The sequence below is a fragment of the Rhinolophus ferrumequinum genome, chromosome 9, assembly GCF_004115265.2.
Source record: "Rhinolophus ferrumequinum isolate MPI-CBG mRhiFer1 chromosome 9, mRhiFer1_v1.p, whole genome shotgun sequence".
In the NCBI taxonomy this organism is placed as follows: domain Eukaryota; kingdom Metazoa; phylum Chordata; class Mammalia; order Chiroptera; family Rhinolophidae; genus Rhinolophus; species Rhinolophus ferrumequinum.
This window is the reverse complement of record NC_046292.1, coordinates 47,492,169-47,517,966: the sequence shown is the minus strand read 5'-3', so window position 1 is coordinate 47,517,966 and position 25,798 is coordinate 47,492,169.

Sequence of the window (25,798 nt, the reverse complement as noted above, 5' to 3'; positions counted from 1 at the left end):
CCCCAGGCTGACAGATATTCCCTCTTGACTCGTGTTTCTCTGCTCACCGTGGCAGGTAGAGAAAAACCTGGGTGAATCCAGTGCGGACTCTTCAAGCTCCTACCCAGAAGTGACACCTCTGTTCTGCCCACCTTTCCTGGGCCAGCACTGGGCCCGTTCCCAGCTCCAACTTGAAGGACAGTGAGGAAGTACAATCATATGCCCAGATGAAGAGAAGAACGGAAATATTTTTAAAACAGCCCTAATAGCTACCATATCCTCACACCGTCCCGTTGGCCTGAGGGAAATATTCCAAACCCTGGTAACGGCGGCTGCTCCCACTCTTTCTTCCCATCCTTCTCCCTCCCTCTGCTGACAGAGCTTTTCCAGCCAGCGTCTGTCTTTATCACATAGACTGTTAAACTCTTTGAAGCCCATGTCAGGCTCTCCAAAAAAACTGTGCTTGGCTCTGGTACCAGCCTGGAAGTGGAACAAGGAGTTTTTGCATTTCAGCAAGCGTCCAGCTGGGAGGAAGAAGCCAGTGTTCATTTCTGGAAAGTACTCACCCTAAATGTCTCTGAAAGTTCACTTATTGCTTCTCTCACTTGACTTGAGATGAAGTGGCGTGCTCCTTACCTCCTCTATTGGAGGAGAACAAAATGCCTCAGCACTCCTAACTTGATCAGCAATTCTCTTCCAAGAAATTGTCTTCCTCCAGTGAACCCCTAGACAAGCGAAGGGGCACACGACAGGATCTGTTCACTCTTAGTAACTTTTAATACTTCTCTTTTGAATATGGGAGTATATGTCATTTGTTTTTAGCTTTGAGTATCAGCTTAAATTTGAGACATCAGGGAAAGTCCCATTTCGTGTGTTATTCTATCTGTAAGTAGACCAGGGACAAATTACCCAAGAGGTAGAAAGAAACCAGGAGCATCCAGAGTCTTGGAGCCTAAGAGTGTTTCAAAAAGACAAAGGTGTTCAATAGCTATTGAACCTGTTGAGAGACCAAGACAAATAAGAACATAAGAGTGTCCATTGGATTTGGAAGGAAATATGATGACCTCACTAAGGATGATTTAAGTGGAAGAGTGGGGGAAAGAGTCATGTAACAGGGGCTAAGGAGTGAGAGGGAGGTGAGGAGGTGGGGACAGCCATTGCAGCAGGTACACATCCAGAAGTGTGAAGGGAAGAGAGGGGTAAGGTGGTGCTTGGCGGCGGTCGGGGGACATGGGGGGAAGAGGAAGGTTTATTTTTTTAAATGAAAGACTTAACCATATTTAAGTGCTAATAAAAAAAAGAACTAGTTGAGAACGAGAGACTAAATGGGTGATGAAATGGTTTTCAGTCAGTAACTTTTCACCTCCCAAGGAAAACAACCCCACATAATGGGTGTTAAAGTTCACTGCAGAGATGCTCATAGAAGTGGGATGCTGTTCAGTGTATTGTTGGGGGGGGGGGACTGAGAAGAACTGGATTATTGTCCCTGGGTGAATAATGATGGTGCGTAGACAGCTGTGGTTTTCACTCAACAGAATAGGCATGTTTATAGAGCTCTAAAATGTTATAAGCTTTTTTGAATCCTCAAGTGCACACTTTTATTCTCTTGGGGATAAATAAGAGTCTTAACTTGCTCCCCTGGGGCTGTTTATCTAACTGATTAAAGCAAATTTTGATTTGTTTTATTGCTTATAATAGGAAATCCCCTCAAGGTACCAATCAGCATTTAAAAGGAACTAATCTGATAAGTGCTTTTTATTTTCCAACTCCCACTCAAGTACTTTGTTGCAGCAACAGCTATCTCTATCCAGATCTGTGAACCTTCTGATTTCTACACATTTTAAATTACTTAATTTGGGATGGTTAAAAAAAAAAAAAAAAAAACAACTTCCTGTGGTATGTGTAAAAAAGAGGTGTTTCCACAGCTCCATTTCAAACTTGTTTCCATACTTAGTTATGTGGATTGCTAAGTTTGATCTTAACATATTCATAGATCATAATTAAAAACCAGGTTATTATTTTCATCTCAGCCCCTGACATGCTCCCCAATTTCCTTCCACCACATCCATCTAATACTGTGCCTAGATGAGAAGATGGATGGAGGAATGTATGAAAGAATAAATAAATATGGTACGTGCTACAGATAACACAGAATGCCTCACTCAACTCCATTCCTACCCCATTGTAAAGTGCTTTACTGAGCCATGGAGGCTGGAAAGTTCAAAGCTACCTTTGAACTTTTCCATATAGCTCGTTCTCCACATATAACTTTACTTCCACCAAATATGTATATCTAACTAAAAATTGGAAGATAGAAGTGACCATTATGAGATGGAAAGCAGGTGTCTACCAATTCTCTTTGGAGGATTTTGATTTTTCTGCAGCAGTGGTAGCCGAGGTTCTAGTACCTGGTCCTTAACTCTGAGGGTGTTTGGAGCTTAATAATTTGCCATAAAAGCCTAAGAAAGAGAGTGTTTCACAAATAGTGTGGTCCTAGAATCAGCTGTCATGGCTGCCGCTTTCCAATCATGTCAGAGGCAGCAGAACCTGATTGGTCAGTATTGCAGTGTTGTTCTAAGAGTTATTTGAGGAAGCTCAACCTAGAGCGCCTTCCTCCAGTCCTTCTAATGATGGGGTAAATAATGAGTGCTGCTTTCTGGGCATCAGGTGGGATTTCTCTACCCTGCCCCCTTGGAGTTGGATTTGGTCGTGTGACTTGTTTGAGCCAATGAAATGAGAGCAAACGTCACCTCTCTCTTTCCACCATGGCTAATAGCAACATTCTGGAAAGCAGTCTCTCCATTAGTTTGGAATGAGAATGCCACAGAATGGAATCCCTGACCAACCCATGATGCTCACATAACATGAATAAGAAATGAACTTTGTTGTTTTATAGCAATGAGACTTGGGGGCTGCTGGCTACTGCAGCACAGCCCAGGCCATCCTATTGATCCAGTAAGTCATCCCTTTCTTCTTCAACAATCTTGAGTGGATTCTGTTGTCTGTGATTATTCCCTGAGCAATTATTTCCAGGAGTATGATACTGATATACAGTTTAAAAGCTAAACACTGTTAAGCTTATATGGTCATTATTACTCCTCAAAGCAGGGGAACATGTCCTACTTTTGTTTCCCCCATGGAACCTAGCAGCCAGACCACCATATTGCACCCCTCGAGGGAGCACTATTCACATTGTAGTGGGGCCCTCAGGAGACTACACTGTGAATGATACTTCTGGATTTTGGCAATGCCAAGGCCCAGCTGAGTGAAGTGCTAGAGGCATAGCAGGGAAGGTCTCTTATTTCTTTTGTCTCATAAGAAGGAGTTTAGGAAGTAAACAAAACCGATAACCGTAACATAATGCTTCATGAAATTATTAACTAAATTAATATAGTTTTAATGATAATATGACCCTGAGTAGAAGGGCTGATTATTTTGTAACTACCAAAGTATTTATGAAAATGCTCAATACAGTTCTGACTTTTTATTCTGAGGTTTTAAATCTCAAATCCATCATGCAAGAGAGGACAGTACATGTTAGAATTAGGTCCAGCTATCTGTAGCAGAAGAATTCCAAATAACATTGACTTACGCCAAATAGAAGTTTCTTTCTCTGCTACACAATAGCTCAAGGAGACCATCCAGGGTAGAACAGTTTCATGAAGTTCTCAGGGGCTCAGGCTCTGACCATCCTCAACACGTGTCTTCCACGTTACAGTCCAAAATGTCTCCTTAAGTCAAGTCACCATGTCTACATTCAAAACACAAGGAGAAAGAGGGAAGAAGAGCATGTCCTTTCCACTTAAGGATTCACACCACACTTCTGATTGCATCTTATTAACCAGAATGTAGCCACATGAACGGACTTTCAGCTATGGGACTAGGACATAAAGCCTTTATTCTGGACAGCCCGTGTCTAACTAAAATTTGAGGTTTATATTATTAGGGAAGAAAGAAAGAACAATTGGAGGATATTTAGCAATCTATATCATAGACAGTGTCCCTCCCATTTGAATAATGCCCCTCCAAAATTTATGTCCACCCAAACCTCAGCATGTGACCTTATTTGGAAATACAGTCTTTGTACATGTAACTAATTAAGGAGCTCAGGATAAAATCGTCCTGAATTTAGGATGGGCCCTAAATCCAAGGACTGGTGTCCTTATTAGGAGAGGAAAGGACACAGAGACACAGAAGAGGAGGCCACGTGAAGATAGAAGCAGAGACTGGAGTTATGCTGCATCAAGCCAAGGAACCCCAGGAATGAAGAGGAGCTGGAAAAGGCAAAGAAAGATGCTCCCCTCGAGCTTTCAGCAGAGGGGTGGCACAGCCAACACCTTCGTTTCAGATTTCTAACCTTCAGAACTGTGAGAGAATACATTTCTGTTGTTTCAAGTTTGTGGTTATGTGTTACAGCAGACCCAGGAAACTACAACAGTGAGTTAAATATTGCTTGTAGATAGTATTGAAATTAAGGGCTATGAGCACATGGCTATAATAATAATGGTAGTCTGTCTTTCATTTTAATTATAACACCTATAGTAATTCAGAGGCAGGTTGGCTTTTAGCTTGTTAGTGTACCCATCCTACAGAATCTAGTGTCTCACTATTCTCATCGTAGAACCATGATTTTCAGCTCCACACAGAAGAAAATGGAGATATACTATAAGCAATTTCCAACTATTTAGCACCTTGTATGTAGCAAGTACCCAACATACACGCTCTTACTTAATTCTTACAACTATCCCATGTTGTTAATATTACGTCCATTTAACAGATGAGGACACAGAATAATACAGGTTAAGTCCATGGTGTACATGTCCTCAAGGGCAGAGTCAGTGCTTACGGACTCTCAGGTCTTTCTGACTCTCCAGTACAGGCTGTTTCCCAAAGAGGTAATAACGCTGGTGAGTACCTAACTCACCTACTTAACAGAACATTTTGTGCTAAAGGCCAGTTAATTTGCACAGGGGATGAAGCTGTCCAGTGACTTTGAGTTCACTTTCAGGCATGACTTTCAGGTCAAAACGATTCAACTCAAATTAACCCAACAGATCTTTACGTGCCAGGCACTGAAGGGGATATAATGATTGGTAAGACAATCCTTCTTCTCAAGTTGTTTACAATCTTAACAGTGACTAGAGACTGGGAATCTATAATAGGACTATGTGAATGTCTTTGCACACTGGCTCTTCTACATGGTCCTATAACGGAATCAGCTGGGCATACTTTTAGAAATTCAGATTTCCAGGCTCCACCCTAACCTGTGGAATCGAAATATTTGAGAGTGGGCCCTAGGACTTGGCATTTGAAAAAAAAAGCTCCGGTTGATTCTTATCTAGACAGTCCAGCCCCCATTTTAGGAATAAATACTTTTCTGATATAGTACGTTAAATATTAGTGGTAACTGAAAACACTAGCTATATATGATAATATATCATTTTTCTTAGTAGTAATTATATACTACTTATATAGCTGAGTAGCTCAAATATAGGAGCACTATTTAAACAATTTCTACGTATATTTATAGTGCTCCATCTGAAGAAAGGACAGCATTTCTTATTCCTCTGATAAATCGGAAAATAGATTACAAAGGCGTCGTATAATCTTATTTACATGCTATCCAAAGCATCAAGCAATGACCTTGCTCTATGACATCTGGGTATTTCACATGGACCAAGTCCTGAGGTAATGGAGTTCTTCACTTAAAACTAGTCTCTGGGGAATTCAGAATTTGAAGAGACAGAAGCATACAAGGTACATCAACTGCTATCATAGCCAGATTCTCCACAGATAAAGAAGTCTGAATCACAAAGTTATAATTAGACCTGAAGTTCTTGCCTATTACAATAATATCTATTCACAACGAATCCAATGCACTTGAATTCTATGTAACCTCTTCACTCTCCAGGCGCTTAGGTTAGTTTTCTTAAAACTCTTTCCACTTAGCAGTGAATGGAATGCTTTGAAAATGCACTCTATTTAACAGGCACAACAGCTGCCAAACAGGCCTCCTGGCAAACTTATTTAAATTTTTAATCATTGAGGAAGATGAACACAGAAGGAAAGAGCTATATAAATTCTCCCACTAGTGTAGCAATAAAAATATCCAAACAATACTGGAAAGACCAATTGAATCAATTTCCATTTTGTAGAAATAGGTTTTGCTGGGTACACGCCACCACTTCTTTCTTAAGTCAAAAAATACTTCCAAGGCATAGATATTCCATCAGGTATTACAGGTTATATATGCAGTTTAGTATTATTATTAAAGGTAATATGTTTTCCCTTAAAAACCATTTTCCATTAGAACAAAAACGATTAAACTAAAGCAGGGATTTGATTTGGGAAAACAATTCACTGAAGGAAAAACGTGAATGTGGATGAATGGTGGGGGGAAATAGGGTTTTTCCTCCACCAGTGAGAAAAAGCAAAGACATGTTCAAATATTGAAACAAATCTATACTAACTTGATCTTTTAAAATTCTACCAATGGAAAAAAAATTCTGATTAATTTTTTAATATATTGAAAAAATGTATTTCAATAGGAGGTCGTTTCTGCCTTCAGCAAATATTGGTCATGCTCCATCTAACATCTAGATTCATGTAGGGATTTTACTCCGTGAAAGCATGTGTTTCTGAGAGGTAGAGAGAATAGTTGTGAAGACCACAGACTCTGGTTCTAGACTGTATGGGTTCATATGCTTACTCTGCCTTTCAGAGGCTGTGTGACATTGGTCATCATCCTTAACCACTCTGTGCCTCAGCTTCCTCCTCTATAATGAGGACTATGATAGCATCCACCCCATAGGGTCATTGTGAGAATTAAATGATCTACTACACGTGATGCCCTTAGCACAGTGTCTAGCCCAGAGTGAACACTCATTAAGTCTTAGCTGTCGTCATTATCCTAACTTATTGGAGGGTGTTTATCTGCTTCTTACTGTATTGGAAGAACAGGGCTCAGCATGCAATTGCTGGGTTGCTATGCGGGCGGTATAAAATGCACCCTATAATAATGCGGTAATTCAACAACAAATATTTACTATCAGCTGGCACTGTTCTAGAGAAACACCCAGAATACGTCAGTGAACAATAATAAAAATCTGTGCCCTGGTGGAGCTTATATTCAGGTAGGGGCAGATGAAAAGTAAACAATAAATAATAAATGAGTACATTCTGCTCTATGTTAGAAGACGGTAAGTATTTGGTTTAAAAAAAAATAGAGCAGGATGTAGGGAATTTAGAGTTCAGGTAGAGCAGACCACTTGCATTGAGAAGGTGACATTTGAGCAAAGGCATGAAAGGGATGAGAAGAGTTGACATGGCAGGTTATCAAGAGGGAAAGTGTTCAGCAAAGGGACTGACCTGTGTACAGACCCTAAGAGCACAGAGCCTGCCTGGCATGTTCAAGCGACAGAGAGAGGTGTGGCTGGAGTAGAGTGAGTGAGATGGGGAGCCTGGCCATGAAGGACACTAAAGACAACTGGGGGTGGATGAGCGTATGCACAAGGGGACGGAGATTGTGTGGGGCCGTACAGACCACGTGAGGACTTGGGCTTTGACACTGAGGGGGGTAGGGAGCAATTGAAGGGTTTGGAGCTGAGCAGTGCCATCCTCTGTGCTGTTGCACACACTCTGATGGCTGCGTGGAGAACAGGAGATAAAGGAGGAAACAGGGAGACCATGAATGGTTCGTGCAAGTCACCCAGAAAAGGCATGATGGTGACCTGGACCAGAGAGCCGCAGAAATGATGAAAAGCAATCAGACTTGGATATGTTTTGGAAACAGTGCCAACAGAATTTCCTGATGAACTGGAAATAGAACGTGAAGGAAAGACATGACAGGTGATGCCCAGATTTTTAACCTGAAGAACGAGAAGAATGGAGTAGTCATCGACTGATATGGAGAAAGACTTCACGTGGAGTCGATTGCAGGCAGTGGATGATGAGAAGCTCGCTGCATAATTATTGCCGAGTTATGAAATAATTTGCAAGTGCAAGGTTTGCCACTAATATCTCACTTTCAGAGAAGGACAAGTAGTTCATTTCATTTTAAGAGTTATTAGTGACAAATTATCCGTAAACTTCCTAAAGTCACCCACAGGTATCTTAGTTAATTGAAAAAATTGTTTAAAAACATATGGTCGCTTTGGGAAAGTGACACTTTTCTTACTGCTGAAAATTAGAACAACTAATTTTTACAAACATTTCCCTCATTACAAATATAATGCATATTCACTGCAAAACAAATTTGGAAAATACAGTAAATTAGAAAGTAGGGGAAAGTAATCTGTAGTTTTACCACCCAGAGAAAACTGCTATTTATTAATAATTTGGTATGTCTTCCCTCTCTCTCTTCCTCATGAATTCATCAACATACTTAGTCATATATCCATATCTATATCTACACACATACTACAACAATGGTGTCATATTTGTATATGATTTTGTATATTGCTTTGTTCCCATGCCAATATATATATATTTTTTTATATTCTGTAGGCTCTTAACATTCTTTACTATCTTCACACTCTCTCTCTACATGGATAACCATAATTTCCTTGTAGTAATCAATTTTCATCATGAATGAAGATCCTTCTCCCCAAAGCTGAGTGCTTGATCACCTTTTCTCCATCTGTCACTCTCAACCAGTCTCATGACTTTAGATATCTATATGCTGACAACTCATATTTGTATACCAACACGACCTTTCTCCTCTCTAGAATTGTATACCCAATTGTCTCTTCATCATAGTCTTTTTGACCTTGGTTGACGGCAACAACGTCCTTCCAGTTGCTCAGCCAAAATTTTGACATCATCCTTAACACTTTTCTTTCACACTTCACATCCACCTTATCAGGAAATTCTGTTGACTCAGCCTTCAGAATATATCCAAACTCAGATCCCTTCTTGCCATCTTCACTGCTGTCGTGTCAGTTTGAGTGCCCATCTTCTCTTGCCTGGATTATTACAGTAGTTGTCTCAGTGGGCTCCCTTCTTCCGCCCTTACACTCCATTGTATATTCTCAATATGGGAGTCAGAGTTATCCTTCAAAAACCTATCATGGTTCCCTTCTGCTCAAAACCCTCCAACAGCTCAATGTCTCAGAGTAAAACCCAAATCCTCAAAATGGAGCATAGGGCCTGCCACCATCCGCCCTCCCCCACCTCCTATTTCTTACCTTTAACCTGCTCATTCCTCTAATCTTGTCAATCTTTCCCCACCCTCATTCACTTTGTTCCGTCCACACTGTCCTAGCCTTGATGTTTCTTTAATAACCACCCGAGAGCCCACCCTAGGGCTGTTCATTGGCTGCACCTTCTGCCCAGAAGGCTCGTCCCTCAGATACCCACATGACACTTATCTCCTCCCAGTCTTTGATCAAATCTCACCTTCTCAATGAGGCCCACCCTAACCACCCCATTCCTTTCATTTTTTTCCCCTTAGCACTCACCATGTTTTTACATCTATGTACTTTATAGTGTTTTTTTCCTCTCTTCCCCACTGTAATATAAGCCCCACAGTACAGAGATCTTTGTTTGCTTTGTTCACTATTATATCCAAGTTCCTAGCACACTGCCTGGCACATAGTGTGCTCAAAAAACATATGTTGAGTGAACAAACGCCACACTTGCTATTTTGTATAACATTTTTACAATTGTTTCAGTTTTGCATTCACCATATTTTCAGTAGTGTATGTACTAATATTTCTCTTGTCAGTATTTATCCTGATAATATTTTTTCAATTTTGATTATTCGATGACAATACATGAGTTAGGTGCTGCTTTCAAATGTGTCAGGGATTTTGTTTTTATTCAGGTATGGTGAGGCCAACAGGTCAAGAGATGACTGCCACTGAAAAGATAGTTTGATGGATAAACTTATTGAGGTAATCATTTTGCAGTATGTACATATATCAAATCATCACGTTGTATACCTAAAACTAATAGTGTTATATGTCAGTTACATTTCAATAAAACTAGGGAAAAAATTATAGTTTGTTACTCACAGTTTCCAAGGGTGGTGGTGGTGGTGGGGGGCAATCCACACCACGCATGGCCTCTTGGGGAAACACTAGCATTGGTCAGGAAACAGAAGGAATGTTGGGAAGACATGAGCGCCAGCGTTGTTGTGGCTTCTGTAGAAAAGACAAAGCAAGGCAGGGTAAGCAGATTTAGGATGGGTTAGTTTGAGTAATTTCAGTGAGCTCTAGGCTCTAGGGGTAATCCCTCACTGTGCCTGGCCCTACGCCGATTCAGGGCAGCAGCATGGACTGCAGGAGCCTGATCAAAGGAGGAAGGTAGAGGTATCGACCTACATTTGATTGGTTTGTAATCTCTAGGAACTAGTGAACCCTGGGAGGGGCAGTCCCTCCCCAGGTTCCCAAGGCCCCAAGATGTCAAAGCATTATAAAATACAGAAAACAAAAAACATGATTAATATAGGCACATGTTTAAAACTATTAGTCAAGAAGCTTTCTGTTTTATTAGAGCCTTCTAATATGCTCTTCCCTTGCCAGAAACATTTTTCCTTTCCTTGTTCACATGACAATTACTCATCCTTCAGATCCTAATTTGAAGGTCATTTATCAGGATGGCCATGCAGGAACAGAGCTTGTCCTTTTCATTCATCACTGTATCCCCTGTGCAAAGCACAGTACCTGGCATTTGGTAAAGGCTCCGTGAACGTCAAGATTCTAGAGAGGAATTTAACACTGGTATTAACCCTCAAACTATACAGCTTTGTTGAGTGAAAATGAGAAGTCTATTTCCTAAAGAGTTAAAGCTAATGCATTTAAAATATTTGGGTGGCTGTGAATCACAAGAGTTTCCTTTTTCTTGCTTTTGGCCCTACTGGCTCCTCCCTTCAGGTTTATATAACATATATAAGCCAATAGTTGTGTTAGAAGAGTTTTAAATTAACAGTTGAACTTATCCATTAACCGCCTGACATTGTGATTTGAAGGTAGTACATCACACATTTTCCAGAGCCGTTTGAACCTCCTATTTAAACGTAGTAGGTCAGACAACTTCGTAAAGACTTCACATTGTTAACAACATTCAATAATGCTGTCAAGGCAAGTGGTTTTTCAACTTTGAAACATAGGCTCTTAGTTCCAAAATAAGATTTTGGAGTTGTTGGAAACTTTAGAAATTTGACCTGGTTTCATCGTTTCAAAAAACCCCAAACTTTTACCTTATTTATTTACCTTACATATTTTGTCCAATTGCGTTGGGAGGAAAGACTCAATTCAAGTGATTCTGCACTGTCTCCCTGCAATTCCCCGTGATGTTAAAATAGAGAATGGGCTGCTGGCAGGTCGCATACTGCAGCTGCTCTTAAATGTCTGACAAATTATGTCTGTATTATGTCTACAATCATAAATTGTAGAAAGTGCCGTTTGATTACATTAATACATCAATTTGCATTCTTTTCCTTTGATGAGAAATTTCCTGTATTTTCCAAATGAAGCTTGTTGCCCCCAAGCAATGAAGGAGAGGTTTTCAGCTATGCCCAACCTTTAATTACAAGTGAATTTGAGTGCCAAACGAGTGGAATTTAACAAAAGATGTCATTTCCCAGCCCCCATACATTTTTCCTGTAGAAGGAGGGGAAGGAGGCTCAGAAACGTTCTTTTCGCTACCCCTCATACAATTTTTAAATAGGAATGTAGAACAAGTAAGAGTAAAGGCTTAGCAATGCATCATTCATTCTTCCCAGCTGTCAGTAAGCATGTGTCAAGCACCAGCCATATGCCCAATGCAGGGCTACTTGATGGAAACCTGAGTTGTGAAATGCAGCTCTTGCCCTCACAAGTAGTATCACTTTGAAGCTCTGTTAGGGAGCTTGGCTTCTCTCCTGATGCTCCCAAAGATATTTGTATTAGACAGACCTCTTGGTCTGTCTAATACAAACAGAAACAGAAGCCCAGTCAATTCAGATTCAGCACAAAAGAGGAATTGCTTATAAGGCGTATGTTTATCTTACAGAATTTAAGGGTAGCACTGAGGACCTCAGGAAGGGTGGAAAGTGGGATTACCTACCTCACAGGACTCTGACCACCCTTGGTTGCTGTCAGTCCCCTCTCTCTTTGCATGCTGGCAACATTTTTTTTTCTCATCTGAAGTGTGCTTTTTTCTCTTCCTTAGTCCACAAAGCTGAAAAAAATGTTCACCCTGAATCTCTCACGTTTCTATCTCTTCCATTCAAAAGACACATGATTTGAGAATCATTTTTATCTCCAAATTTTCAGGAAATGTAATCCATTGGCCTCGCTGGGGTCAGGTGCCAACCTATGGAGCCACTAACTGTAGCTAAAGGGAAAGGGTTGTTCTGTACACGTGAATCCATGAACTTCTGGATTTAGAGTGGGAGTTTGAGGACACTTCCCAGACAAGTTTCTGGCTGGACGAATAATACAATATGTGTTCAAAACAACACTGTAAATTAACTTTCGTAAACCAAAAAAGTAATAGTCATTGTTAAAAGTTTGGAAAATAAAGGAAAAAAATTGTAAATATTTGTAATTATGACATTAAAAAATTCACTGTTAACATTTAGTATATTTACTTTAACTCTTTGGTCTATGCAAATGAATCTCTTTCTTTATATATTTAATATAGAGAGAATATGTATATATTTAAATCTGGCATAAAACACACAATTTTGTATTCTTTTCAAAACATAGCACTGCATTTTATACATTTCCTCATGGAAGTATATTCTTTAAAAACAATTTTAAATGACTGCAAGGTATTTCATTGCATAACAATTTATTTAATCAATTCTCTACGATTTTCTCATTTCTAACTTTTTACTATTAAATAATAAGATATGATAATAAATATCCTTGTAAATAAATCTTGATATATTTACTTGATATACTTCTATAGTTATCACTTTTAGTCATTAAGAAGGGGACAACAACATAAAGGTTTAGGAGTATCTGTAGTATTAGGGAAGTATGCTGAAAAGTCAATTGAACAAATAGACTTACCACCACCCATTAGCAGCGTTTCTAATATAAACAAGAGGAATGTGCAATAGTCGAGTAATAATCGCCATCTACCCAATCATCTCCTTTTTTTTCAGCCTCCATGTATAGCCCGGTAAATTGATCCTTATTTTTTCCAGCTCTCCTGCCTTTCTCCTGGGCCCCTCAACACTCCTTACCTGTGCACTTCCGTTACATGTGCACTGGGCGTTATCTTTGTGATAACAGGTATGACATGTATTAGAGATATTTCTGTGAGCTTCTGAGTTCCTGGAGAGCAAGGGCTGTGGATTTCTGGCCTTTGTACATCCAATATCTGGCACAGAGCCTGGTACACAGTATATGATCAATGAATTTATGAACCAATAAAACCAATGAATAAGTAAGTAATGACCTGATTGGTCAATTTCCTAATTTCCCACTGAACGCAAGAATCTTTTCTATAGGCTTTCCTTGAATACCTCCAGTGTTCTAGTCTGTGGAGGAAATGCAGTGGAGTGAACCCATGATGTATCTATTCATGTATCCAATAAACATCTACCCAGTGTCTATTACATGTTACCGAGGACTCATTTCTCTGGTAATTCTTACACAGCACACCTGAATTTCTGTAGGTTCAGAACCCTGAATAATGACTATGGCCTCCAAACATGATTTTTTCCTCCCTCCCCCATATAATGTTTACTATTAAGGCATTTCACATACAAATCTAAATCTTTGGCTTTTCTTTTAAAAACTGGCAACCTGTATGACAAGAATGTTAAAGTTGGCTGTGGGGATCATTTAGATGCGGGGATTTATTAACCTCTTCAGGTTGTCAGATTTATTAATTCACAAATGCAGGGAACACCTATTGAGTGTCTGTCTTGTGCCTGTAGGCTCCAGGAGGCATTTGACATTATGACCTCTGAACTGGACTACTTAATCTGGGTAGCTAGAAATAGTTGAAGCAGAATAGAGTGTGTGGCAGACACAATCCCCTGGAGATGGAGCTCTTGATTAGGAATCTAGAAACCTGGATTTGAGTTCCAGCTCTGCCATAATCTAGCTTTGTGGCCTTGAATAAAACCTTTCTGTGTATCAATTTCCTTAGCTGTATAAATGAGGTGACTGGAGATAATCTCCAAGGTCCCTCTAGCTCTAATAATAAATTATGGAATTACCATTTCGTAAGTCACAGGAGGTAAAAATTACCAACATGTTTGGGGTGATGAAAAATTTTGGAAATAATGGTGACGGTTGCACAACATTGCCGGTGTCCTTAATGCCACTGAATTGTCCACTGACAAATGGTTAAAACGGCAAACTTTATGTTATATGTATTTTCGCATAATAAAAATATGTGTTATTAAAAAAAGAAAAGTATCCACATAGATCTGGGCCCAGTCTTCCAACATTGAGGGTCAGCCTGTCAATTCATTAATGCATGAGGCTTATAAGATGGTGAGGAGAGGGAAGAAGAGCCCACCGTTCAGCTTAGGCCTAAAACTTGGGTGGCTGTGGTCCAAAGCTCCCCTCAGCCTTCTAGTCTGGATGCTATTTCACTGTCTGCCTCCCTCAGGGACAGGTGGGGTCTCCAGGCTGTCTACACCATCCGTCTCTAACCCAAAGGAGGAAACTACCAGACCACATCCCCCATCAATCTGGACCATGTTGTAAAATTGTTCTATTTCCTCTCTCTGCCTTTTCTTCCAGCAGAAATAGGTTGGATTACAACCTACACTTGACTAAGAAATGTCTGCATAAAGCCAAAATAGGCTGAATTTCAGTTTGCTTCATAGTATTACTGCTTGCGGCAGCTGCTGCTACATTTAGATAATATTTATCACTGCTGTATAATGCCAGGAATTTTTCCTAATTCAACAATTCATTGAATCCTCATACCAATTCCCAAGTCGTTTTTATTTTTATTTTTTTAAGGAGGGCACAGCTCACAGCGGCCCACGCGGGGATCGAAACTGGCAAGCTTGGTGTTAGCTGCACCACGCTTGGTTAGCAGCTCTAACCAAGTAAGCTAACTGGTCACCCCAACTCCTAAGTATTTCACATTTTAAATCTTATCATTCATTTGGTTGAAAGTTGGTATCGCTTGTTAGGAATCCCAGTCATCTGCCTGGGAGGAGGGTATCAGCCTCACTCCCTGCCCACCTTACCGGTGTAGATCCCATCTTTACTGACATTCCACACTAGCATCCCGGTTCCTATAAAATATGGAGAAAAGACTTAATCTAAAAAGGCCCTTTGGAGGCCAACAAACAGTAGCTCTAAGGCTGCCTTTTCCTGTCAAGAGCTCATGCCTCTATACTTTGTTTCTTTGTCCTTTCCAACTTTTCCATAATTAAAAGGCTGAACTGGTATCCTTTTCCTATTCAGCTATTCTGCTTCCCATCTCTGTAAACTGATTCCTGAACGCGAAACATACGCTGATCAGTTAGCCCAGGTAAACGACTCACGATTTCGCTCCTGCCTCTCCATCGTGGGACTGGCCATGCAACCCTCACCACGCACATTCTCCACAGATAAAAAGATCTGCCAACCATTCCCATTTAACACACGAAACATATTCCTCTCCTTCTCAAACCACACTCCTGTGTGTGGCCAGAGCTGTCTGGCCATTGTCGTGTGGAGTCTGAGCCGAGCTTGAGTGACATAGTCAATGAGAGGATGGCAAAGATGGGGAACAGAGGATGAGTACGTTTGAGGAAGACCTGATTAGTTTAATGTTGCGCAAAATGAAAATTTAAACAGTGCATCCTGACAGAAAGCTAGACACTTACTTTTGATAATTTTTTGAGATCATTTTTACATACATTGAAATGCACAACCGTGCAATTTTAACAAATGGATGCATCCACATGACCCACCACCTCTCCGTCATTCTAGTTCCCCTCACCAGTCTCCCCCACCCTCAGAAGAAACCACAGCTTGGATTTTTTTTTTCTCGCTATAGATTAGTTTTACCTGTTCTAGAACTGTATCTCAATGGACTCACTCAGAATGCCATTTTGTATCTGGTTGCTTTTGTTTAGCCTACCGTCTGTGAGATCCACCCACGATGTACGTATCAGTAGTTTGTGTCTTCTTATTGCTGAGGAGTGTCTTACTGTTGTACACCTCACATTAAATTATTTTAATAATACAAACAGTATATGATTACATTTGTCTTGCAAAAACTTGAAACATTACAGATAAGAGCCCTCGGGGTTTTGGCCGCTGTTGTCCCTTCTCTCCGCTGGGACCTGTTCACGCAGGTCCTTTTGGTTGTTTTTCCCCTGCACATTCACATACGTGTATGTTACAGGTATCACATTATCTGTCTCTCTCCGTAACTTGCTGTTTTCACTCAGTGATATGTCTTGTAGATACAACCATGTTTTTGCACAGAGATCCACCTTAGTTTGAAAGCTGCTGCATAGTATTTCATAACATAGATATTCTACATTTTAGTAATTACTGAGATGGTATCCAAACTTTCCATTTCAACAAATGCTTCAGTGAACATATTTGTCATGTTTCCTGGTGCGCATAGGGGTTTCTGTAGGATAGATATGAAGAAGTAGAATTTCTGAGTCCGAGTGTGAGCGTTTACATTTCGATAGATTCGCTGCAGAATCTATAGCAATTTATGTGCCCTCACTAATGCTTAGAGTGTTTTAAAACTTTGAAATTTTTGCCAATCTAGAGGGGAAAAAATCTTATCTCATTTTAATCTGTATTTCATTAATTCTAGAAAGGTTGAACATTTTTCCATCTGATTACTGGCTATTTGTTTTCTTTTCACTGAAGAGGAACTCTCAGCTTGATTATTTCTATTGGGTAATATTTCCTTTGCTTAATAGTTTTATGAGGTTATTAATTAGTATTAATAGGTTAGTTTTAATATATATTATTACTGTCAGTGCCAAGCCTTTGTCTGTTCTATTTTTACAATTACATTTTTGTTGGATATTTTTGTAGTACAGAGATTTTCCATGACACCAATCTTAGGGTGTAATTAACCAAAGTAAATAACCGAAGTTATGACTTCTGCTTTCTCAGGCCCCGTTGAAGAAAGTCTTCCTTACTCCAAGGTCATAAGCACAGGATTTTATTTCCTTCTGAGAGTTTTATTGTTGACAGATTGATTCTGATGTGCTTATGGGACATTCTGATAAGGCAATTCCAAGCCCCTCCAGTCTTGTAGCTAAACTTATTCCTATCACATTAGGCATCTGGAGTTTTCAACTCTCTTTCCATTTCCAGTTTGGAGGGCGGGGAAGGACTAAATAAAAAATAGGGAATTATCCCATTTTAGTACCTTTTGTTCCTTTTGAAATCCACCTTAAATTTTGGTCAGAAAAAAAAATATTCATGTCACCCCAATAAATTAAAAAAAAATGACAGAGAAAAAAAAATATTCACACAGTAAATATCTTTATGTGCCTGCTTGAGCTAGGCACCAGGATGCAGGATGAAGTAAGATAGCTACCCCTGACTGCAACTTTCATCGGGTGGGGAAGGCAGACATAAAACAAATCATTGTAAGTGTGATGACAGCAAAGGACATGTCTCATAGAGGTGCCTCATCATCTAGATGTCAGCTGAGGTCAAACTGTCCTTAGAGATTGAAATAAAATTGGCTTGGAGTGCTTAGCCCATGTCCTGTAGGAAATCCAATGACCTCCCCAAGATTTCTGTGAATTCCCCAGGGCTTTTGTCACCGCTGGCTCTGAGGCTTTGCTTCACTCAGCTGTTTCATTTATCTCTCACGCCTGCGACTGTCCTCTGCTTCCTGCTGTGTCCTGTCCTGGCCTGTCAGCCCGTGGTTCATTCTCCTTGATTTTCCTTGAAGTCACTCATTCAAAGCTTGTGTTATGAAACTCCAGTGAAGCTGTGGGGAGAGCGGGGGTGTGCATGCAACAGCCAGACACACTGAAATGCGACACTCTATTTGCTTCCTCGCCACCTGGGGCCTTGCACGACTTTAACTGGTCACCTTTCTCTGTGGGGACCAGAGCCTTTATGTTTGCTGTCTTCTTTCTGCCTCACGACTCCCCACATATCTCCCAGCTTCTTGCTTTCCAAGTCCCTTCAGAAGCTCCATTTACCCTAGTTTATTATGCAGATCAATTTCACACAATAGTCTCCTCCTTTCTCAGCACAGAAAAACTGGCAGAAGATTCAGAGTTTCAGTTTTTTTTGTTCCCTCCGCCCTACCGCCCCGTAAATGGAAGGGGCCAGTATAAACACAGATTTTCCCATTAAGAATTATGCCACCCTCTCCATTAGAAGGCAGAAGCAGCCATAGTTAGTTTTAGGTTTAAATAACTTTTTTCCCCCAGCAGAGGAATGTAACAGTGGGAGCTAATCCTGCTTGGGTAGTCACTGAGGAAGTGGCATTGAAGCTGAGATCTAAGGAGGAACAGTAGGTATCCATGTGAAGGATGGAGCTGGGAAGGGTGGCTTTGGAAACAAAGTATTCCAGGCCGAGAGAGCAGCACATGCAAAGGTCCTGAGGTGGACTAGAGGAAGGCTTATTCGAGAAATTAAGAGAAGACAGCAGGAATGAAGAGAGTGGGCGTATAATGGGGTGAGGGAGCTTTTATCCTAAGGGCAGAGTGAGGCTGGGTGCAATGGCAAAATACTAAGACGTGTTAAGCAAGTAACACATTTTAATTGTACGTGTTTAAAAAGATTGCTCTGCCACAATGAGATATTACTTCACACCCACTAGGATGACTATAATTTCTTTCTAAAAAGGAAAATAACAAATGTTGGCAAGGAAATAGAGAAATTGGAACCCTTGTACATTGCTGATGGGAATGTAAAATTCCGACTCGAGAACACAGTTTGGCAGTTCTTCAAAATGGTAAACTTAGAATTATCATACAACCAAGCAATTCAATTCCGAGGAACATACCCAGAGAAATTAAAAATTGGTATTCAAACAAATACTTGTATACAAATACTGAAAGCAACAATATGCACAATTGTCAAACAGTGAAAATAACCCAAATGTCCACTGAATGAGGAATAGATGAACAAAATGTGGTATATCTGTACAATGGAATATTATTCAGTCACAAAAAGGACTCAAGGACAGATTTGTGTTATAATATGGTTGAACCTTAAAAACATTACGCTAAGTGGAAGAAGCCAGACACAAGAGGTCATATATTGTATTTACATGAAGTATTCAGATTAGGTAAATCCACAGAGAAAGTAGATTGGCGGTTTCTAGGGGATAGAGAAAAGGGGAAATGGGGAGTGACTGCTTCATGGTAGAATTACCCTCTGGGGTGGCAAAAATCTTTTGGAAATAGATGGAGGTGATGGTTGCATAACATTTTGAATGTACTAAACGCCACTGGATTGTATGCTTTAAAATGGTTAATTTTATGGTACATGACATTCACCTCACTAAGATTATTGGAACCTCCATGTAGAGAATGAGAGGACAAGAATGGGAGATGGAAGAACAATGGGGACACAGCTATATCTGGTCCAGGTGAGAAATGATAGCAATGTGGAATAGGGTAGGGAAGATGGGATCTCTGGTGCTGGATTCCCTGGGAAACATCGTGTGGAGAATCACACAAGCAACTGGACAGTGGGTCCAGATTTTAGGAAGAAAGAGGGAGCATGGAGGGTCGGGATGCAGCCTTGTGAGGAGTGCTTCTACAGCTTTTAGCTGAAGTCACAGCAAAGGGTGAGCTCATCGGGGCAGATGTGCTACAAGGAGACAGCATGAGGAGACTGGGGTGAGGTCTAGACTCTAAAATTAGAGGTAAAATTTTAGATTAAAAATCTAAAAATTTTTTTACAATGTTACAATATTGGTCCAGAAAGATAGAGGAATATCTAACATTCATCTGAGGGGAAAGCAAGTTTAAGGGAGGACTGTATTTGTAGGCTACAGGATAATTGAGTTTGCTTTTGGCTCAAAAAGAAGGAGCCACTGACTGAGGAAGTGGTACTAAGGATACGTAGTATTTGATGCATCTAGATCAAGAGTATATGGGTTGGCTCTGGGAAGGAGTAGGACCATTTCTTCCTCTGAGAACAGAGAAAGAGGATAATGTCTGAGAGCAATTTTGATGTGAAAGGTATAAAAGTTGTCGGACTTACACCCAAACACGAGGGTAGAATGTATGGCAGCTGCCGAGTGGCTGTGTCAGGACAGAGGTCAGGGCTGGAGAATGTGGAAACATTTGGGAACAGATATTGAGGAGAATGTAACAGAGAGTAAACTGGGTCTGCATAAAGGATTGCCAAGGAGCCCTGAAAGTCAAGAACATACTTTTGTAGGGGAGCCAAGCTTCTTGTTATGTAATTTATTTATTTATTTTTTTCCAAAAGTACTAGACCGAAGTGAGACTTAAGGCAGTAATCCTGGTGGGTATATTGTTACACAAAACACTTTAATCAAGCAGTACTGAAAAACAGAATGGGAATAGTGTGAAAGAAATACAAGAAGCCTTATGAGAAGTAGGATTTGAAAACCTTTCATATGTAAGCTCCTTTTTCAAAAGAACTTTTATTTAAAATTATATTGGAAAAGTATGCATTTAAATTAGCCAACAAGAATTATTTTTGCACTTAGATGTGTGTATATGTCACATAAATTATTATAATAAAATATAGGTAGCATTTTAAAGGGCTATATACTGAAACTATGTTTTAGGAAGTTGTTAAGAATTTTTATATCAGCAATAACATTAAAAAACTCCCAAATATGTAACACTGTATTATTTGTTAGTACAATATATAAAAATTGTTGCCCTCAAAATACAAAAACAAAAAAACCTGAGCTCATGGATATATGAGGTGTGATTAAAAAAATATGGTGAATGTTTAAATTATAAAACATTTATTACAATAAGAGACACATTGCCACTCATCCCCTTCAAAATACTCTCGCTCCCTTCGAACACACTTATCCCATCATTCTTGCCACTTTCTGAAGCAGTTCTGGAAGTCTTTTGTGAGTGTCTTTAGTTGTGCTGTGGTGGCTGCCTCAATGTCCCGAATCAATTCAAAATGTTTCCCTTTCATGGTCATTTTGACTTTGGGGAAGAGCCAGAAGTTGCATGGTGCCACATTCGGTAAATAATGTGCATGAGGACACACCATAATGTTTTTATTCGACAGAAATTGCCATATACCAGAAGCGATGTGACCTGAAGCCTTTCTGTTGTGATCACAAAATATGGTGAATGCTGCTGCTGAGTGCCATGCAACGGAAAGGCAGGGATCTTCAATACAGGAAGCGGTGTGTCAGACCTTAGTAACAGTGTGTGACAGGTTTCAACTTGTTCAGTGCAGTCAGTTGGGTGTGAGCTACCCTTGAGAGAAGGTGTGTTTAAAGTGTGCCGTAAATCATCCTCCATCATGACAATGCTCCATGTCACACATTGCTTCTGGTATATGGCAATTTCTGTCAAATAAAAACATTATGGTGTGTCCTCATTCACCTTATTCACTGGATCTGGCACTGAACCACTTCTAGCTCTACTCCAAAGTCAAAATAATTCAGGACATCGAAGCAATCATGACAGCGCAACTAAAGACACTCACGAAAGAGGACTTCCAGAACTGCTTCAGAAAGTGGCAGTTGCGATAAGTGTGTTCCAAGTGAGGCAGAGTATTTTGAGGATTAATGGCAATATGTGTTTTACTGTAATAAATTTTTAAAATTTAAACATTCACTGTATTGTTTGATCATATCTCGTAAAGAACAAATTGGTGGTTGCCTGAGATGGGGAGCAAAGGGTGGGTGAAATGGGTGAAGGGGGTCAAAAGGTACAAATTTCTGGTTATAAAATGGTAAGTCATTTGGATATAATGTATAGCATGGTGACTATAGTTAAAATACTGTGTTGCATATTTGAAAGTGGCTAGGAGAGTGGATCTTGAAAGTTCTCATCGTGAGAAAAAATTTGTAACTATGTATGGTGAAGGATGTTAACTGGACTTGACTGTGGTGATCATTTTGCAATATATACAAATATTGAATCATTCCCTTGTATGCCTGAAACTGTTATGCCAATTATACTTCAATTTAAAAAAGGTAGTGTACTAATTTAGTAAATATTTTGGAGAAATCAATTTGCTTCATCTACTACTTGAACTACTGTATTATTATATGTTGTAACTAATTAATTATGGCTACAGTTGACACTCTAAAAATTTAATCTTTTAAACAAACATTTAAGGCCCTGTACAGTATAAGGCATGAGCATTACAAAGATCAATAAGAAATAGCTCTTGCCCTTAGAAAACTCAAGTCTAGTCAAGGTTATAAAAGAGTTCATATGAAAATGCAGCCAACATCCAAGCGAAGATGACGAACTAGAAGCTCATGACTGTTGGTGCAGAAGTCAGAGCTCTAGAAGATTCTAGGGCCAGAGCTCACCTTTTTTTTTTATCAGGCATAGGAGTGGGTAAGTGAGATTAAGGGAAGAAGTCATGGAAGAAGTATTTGAATTGAGAATTGCTAAGGTGAGAGGAGCAGTTATTTCTCTTAAGAGTATTAGAGAACATGCAAGTAACTAAAAAAGCATGAGCATTCAGCCATAAGAAAGAAGAAAATCCTGTCATTTGCAATGACATGGATGGACCTTGAAGACATTATGCTAAGTGAAATCATCCAGACAGAGAAAGACAAATACTGCATGGTATCACTTACGTGCCAAATTCATAGAAACAAGAGAGAGTAGCAAAGCGGTTGCCAGGGGTCATGGGGGTCGGGAAAATAGGGAGAGTTGGTACAGGGTACAAACTTTCAGCTATAAGGTGAATAAGGTCTGAGGATCTAAAGTAAAACACGGTGACTCTAGCTGACAACAATATTGTATAACTGAAATTTGCTAAGAGAGAACTTAAATGTTCTAAATAAATAAATAATGAAATGAGTGAATGAAGGTATGTATGTATGTGTTAACTAAATGGGGAAATCGGGGGGAACCCTTTCGCAACAAATGCATGTATCAAAGCATCATGATGTATACTTTAAATTTTATAATTTTAGATGTCCATTATACCCCAATCAGGCGGGGAAAAAAGTAAAAAACCACACATGCACAAAACGCAGGAACAAAAACATGTATCGCATCAAGAACGTCAGGTGTGAGGTCAGTAGACCAATTGGCTGGAACACAGCAGAGGTGTACAAAGCATAGCAGGATGAGGTTCCGAATTTCAGCAGAATATGAACTGAGGAGAATGCCAGTAAGAGGATTAGGTAGGTAAAGAGGTAAGACGGCAAAGCTCTTCTAGCTGCCTAATTGGAGCTAAATCATAGTATTAAATGAGTCAGCACATGAAAAGACTTGACCACAAAGCCTGTGACTGAGCAAATGCTCCCTGTGAGTCAAAGCCATCAGTAGTTACTGGGCTGGGGTGTGCAGGGTGAATGTGATACCACTAGCCATCTCACCACAATCGTTGACTCTTTATCCCTTACTCTTCTCCCGAAACTGTTCCTGCTCGAGCCCCCAGCCCATAAAGTAATATCACAATTGATGTAATTGTCCAAGTCCAGAACCTCTCTTACCGCTCTCCATAACCATCCAAGCTCTGCTGTTCTTGCTTCCAAAACACGTTTTCCACCATTCTGCTTTCCTCCATTTATACTATGATCCTTCATTTCTTACCTAGACTTTTGCAATGGTTTCCTATTCATATTTCCATTTTTGCTACCTTAGGATCTATTTTCAACTCATAACGGTCTTTTAAAAATATAAGCTCGCCCTCCCCTTTTATTATTTGTGTCAGATATACAGAACAACAGTGTAGACATTTATATACCTCAAATAAGTATTTTTTACTTATTACAAAGTAATAACCTCAACAAGTCTATTACTCATTTGACACTGTACATAGTTATTAAAATATTGACTATATTCCCTATGCTATCGTATATATCCTCGTGATTACTTTTTAAAGTTGACATTCAATATTATTTTATATTAGTTTCAGATGTACAGAGTAGTAGTTAGATATTTATATAATTTTAGGTGATCCACCTGATAGGTCTAGTACCTATCTGTCCCTATACCTAGTTTTTACATTATTGACTATATTCTCACGCTGTGTTTCACATTGCCATGACTATATTTTGACTATCAATTTGTACTTCCTAATCCCTTCACCTTTTTCACCCATTCCCCGAACCCCCACATCTAACAACCATCAGTTTGTCCTCTGTTTTCTTAATTTATTCTGTTCTATAGCTTCCACATATAAGTGAGATCAGATGGTATTTGTCTTTCTCAGTCTGACTTACTTCACTTAGAATAATACCCTCTAGGTCCATCATGTTGTTGCAAATGGTTTCATTATTTTTCATGGCAGAGTAACACCCCATTGTATAAATATACCATAACTTCTTTATCCAATCATCTATTGATGAGCATTTCGGCTGTTTCCATATCTTGCCTATTGTGACTAGCGCTGCAGTAAACTTAAGGGTGCATATATTTTCTTGAATTAGTGTTTTGGATTTCTTTTGATAAATACCCAGAAGTGGAATTGCTGAGTCATAAGGTAGTTCTATTTTTAATTTTCTGAGGAAACTCCATGTTTTCCACAGTGGCTACATCAATCCTACCAACAGTGCACAAGGGCTCCCTTTTCTCCACATCCTTGCCAACAGTTGTCTGTTGATTTATTGATGATGGCTATTCTAACAGGTGTGTTACCCTCGCCTTTCTTAAAAGATCCCATTGATGTCCCACTTTCTTCACCCTCCTCTTTTCTTCCATGGCCTATAAACTCCATCTTCCTATCTCTTCATTCTCATTACATTTTACCTTCCCTTTGCTGGCCAATGCTCTAGACATGTTCTTTCTTATCTCAGAGTCACTGTATGTTCTATTCCCTCTGCCTGAAATGTTAGCCTACCCACTGTCCCATTGCCCTGCTGTCTCGCTTTCTCATTCTTTAGTAGCAGCTTTAATATCACCCTTTCAGATGCACTTTCCATGAGCATCTAAAGCAGATTCCTCCTTTGCCTACACTCCATCTTTATGGATTATTTTGTCCATCACACTTCCTTTGCCTTTGCAGCAAAGAGCTATATTTGAAATTGTACTGATAATTTTGTATTTGTTTGTTTAATGCCTATATTAGAAGCTTTCAGTTAAAGACATTAAAATGCCAACTCAAATGGTCTTACACAAATAAGGACCTTTTATTATCTCCCTAGGGGAAATCCAAGGGTTGGGTGGTATTTAGATTAGGTCACATGTTCTGCCTGTCATCAGGAGGAATGTCTTATGGTGGTCACCTTGAGTCTAAGCTCATGACCCAATACGTAGGATGAGTTTATAATGACTGTTGTAGAATTAATGAGAAATACAACTCTAGGATTGAAGTCAACTCCTGGACTCACATTCATTGCTACACAAAGGAGGAACAGTGGGATAAACACTGGGGAGTCAACCCTGTTGCCCACTTCCATCTATATATTCAGTGAGAGAAGGGCTCATTCTGCTTAATTCATTCCTGTGTACTCAGCTCCTAGCATAGTACCTGACATGTAGTAGGAGTTCAATGAATATTTGTTGAATAAATGAAGAATTGGAGAAAAGAGTCTAGAAACCAGTCTAGAGATCACTGATTCAATGGAGGATGTAGACCGTTTACAAACCAGTCCCCCAAAAAAGGAAAGGGATAAAGGAATACAAGTGATATTTTTTACTCAGACTTTGGACTTCGCCATTGACCAGATGTGAAATGAGAGAAGGAGATGACGAAGTCCAAGACAGTTCTGAGCCTGGGATCAGAGACTTTGGTTTTAGCCGCTGGCCTCCTTGCTTTCAAATTCAGTGCTCTCCCAT